The 2,478-nt window shown below is 42.1% G+C and overlaps 1 pseudogene; it reads right to left on the bottom strand.

Annotated features, from left to right (window-relative positions):
* Positions 1-838: 838 nt before the first annotated feature.
* Positions 839-1,525, bottom strand: LOC127220919 (40S ribosomal protein SA-like; annotated as a pseudogene).
* Between the last annotated feature and the right edge of the window lie 953 nt (positions 1,526-2,478).

The following is a 2,478-nucleotide window of genomic DNA, read 5'->3' as shown; positions in this document are numbered from 1 at the left end:
AAGTGAATTTTCTTTGTTCTTTCTAAATGCATTACTAATGCAATGTAAGACCCCCCCAAAGCAGTATTTTAATTGATATTTTAAGGACAGGGATGTCCCCCAAGTAAAAATGAGTAGCCAGATATATTCTTGCATTGTAGTCACTAATATAAATATCTTTAACTCTGTGTCACTATTACATTGGCTTGAAGGATACACTAACCTCTGAAAGATAATTAATCCAGTCACTGATAGCCAACACTATTTAATAAGCAAATAGGCTCATTATTTTCATATGACTGTGTTTGTACTTCCTTTGTGCAAGGATTATTTCTAGACAGGAGAATCATGGCATAGTTTTGTGTATCCATTTCCATGGCAGCATATGGATTTGAGGAAGTGATGCTGATATTTGTTGTATTTGTTTTGTGCAATTTTTACATCGTTGTATTCTCAGATAGAAAGGTTAATTTCTTGCCAGGTTGCTCCATTTTGTGCAAATGTTTGATGCACCAGAGTGTTACAATTTGGCCTCAATATTCACTATAGTACCCATAATGTTTTAAGCAGCCATAAAGAGTTCCTTTCTCTCATTTCTTCCATCCTTCCATTTTTATTTCTTTCTCTTTTTACAGACAGGTCGTCTCTGTGTAAAAACTCTGGCTGCTTGAGAACTCATTCTGCAGACCAGGCTGACCTTGAACTCACAGAGATCCACCTGCCTCCAAAGTGCTGGGATCAAAGGTGTGTGCCACCACACCCAACCATCCTACTTTTTTTCTCTCTCTCTCTACAGCTTTCAGGAGCTTTCTTTTCCTTCCACCTTTCATACCTTTGCTCAGGTGCCCTTAGAAACAGCTCAGGACGACTCAGTGGTGGCCCCAACCCACTCAGAGGCCTGTGCTATGGGAGCTGCTGACTAGTCCTCAGTGTCTGGCTGGGCAGCCTTTAGGAGAGCTGAATGGGTACAGAGGTCACACCCTCAAACCAGTCTGTCCCCTCTGGGCTGAACACTAGTGAACTCAGGAGCTGGTGTGGTCCATTTGCCTTGAAATTCTTCCTTGCTCACAGCCTTCTGAGAAGCAGCCTGCTCCTCCTTTTCAATCTCCTAAGGGTCACTGTAGAAATAAAGATCAGGCTCTTAAGAATGCTCACAGGAGATTGTGCCACATATGCAGAGCACTTCCTGGGCCAGAATCCACTACATCAGAGTGAGCTCCCTTGTTGCAAGGGATGGCAATGTCAGCACAAAGGACAGTCTGTGTTACACAGAGAAAGGATAGGCTGGTGGTCAGCTCTGGGATCAGTCATAACTAGATGCTTTGGCTCCCTGAAGGCTGCTTGGATCTAGTTAATGAAGGCCCCAGGCTTGAAGTGATCAGCAATTACAGTGCCTCCTTCCAGTGGTGGCAACAAAGAGCTTGCTGGCCAGTGTTCTAGAGATGATACTGACATCAGCAGTGTTATCAATGGCAACAACAGCCAGAGCTACAAGCAACAGCTTGGGAAAGGAATGTGAAGACAACCTCTCCCCTCTACAGGACATTAAGGGCTCTGGACATGGTGTAATTTTTCCCTTTAAGTTATGATAGGAAGCAAGAATAGAATAACACTTTATGGACCTGTCCCTGGGCAGTGTGGAAAGCCTTGCTTTTCATTTTTATCAATGCCTACTGAATGTGTAAAATAGTGTATCATTCTGACATTTCATTTACTTGTATAATATACTTTGTCAAGATTCCATTGTATTTTTTATGCTGAGTAAGTGGTATTCCATTGTGTAAATGGACCACATCTCCTTTATCCATTCTTCAGTTGTATGGCATATAGGTAGCTTCTAGGTTCTTCCTATTACAAATAATACTGCTATGAACATAGCTGAACAGATGTCTTTGTTGCATGGATGTGGATCATTTGGGTATATGCCTAAGAGTGGGATTCCCAGGTCCTGTGGTAGACTGATTCCCATTTTCCTGAGGAACCGCATACTGATCTCCAAACTGGCTGTACAAGTTTGCACTCCCACCAGCAGTGGAGGAGTGTTCCCCTCTCTCCACTTCCTCTCCAGCGTAAACTGTCATTGTTGCTTCTAATTTTAGCCATTCTGACAGGAGTAAGATGGTATATTAGATTTTGTTTTGATTTACATTTCTCTGATGGCTAAGGAGGTTGAGCACTTTTTTAAGTGTCTTTCAGCAATTGAGAATTCTCTATTCAGTTCTGTACCCCTCTTTTTAAATAAGGTTATTTGGTGTTATGGTGACTAGTTTCTTGAGTTCTTTGTTTATTTTGGAGATCAGCCCTCTGTCAGATGTAGGGTTGGTGAAGATCTTTTCCCAGTCTCTAGGCTGCTGTTTTTTTGGTCTTGTCAACTGTGTCATTTGCCTTACAGACGCTTCTAAGTTTCAGGAGGTCCCATTTATTAATTGTCGATCTCAGTGTCTGTGCTACTAGTCTTATGTTCAGGAAGCGGTGTCCTGTACCAATTTGTTCAAGGGT

This window comes from Phodopus roborovskii, unplaced genomic scaffold (assembly GCF_943737965.1).
Source record: "Phodopus roborovskii unplaced genomic scaffold, PHOROB, whole genome shotgun sequence".
Classification (NCBI taxonomy): domain Eukaryota; kingdom Metazoa; phylum Chordata; class Mammalia; order Rodentia; family Cricetidae; genus Phodopus; species Phodopus roborovskii.
This window is presented reverse-complemented; position numbering and strand designations above follow the sequence as displayed.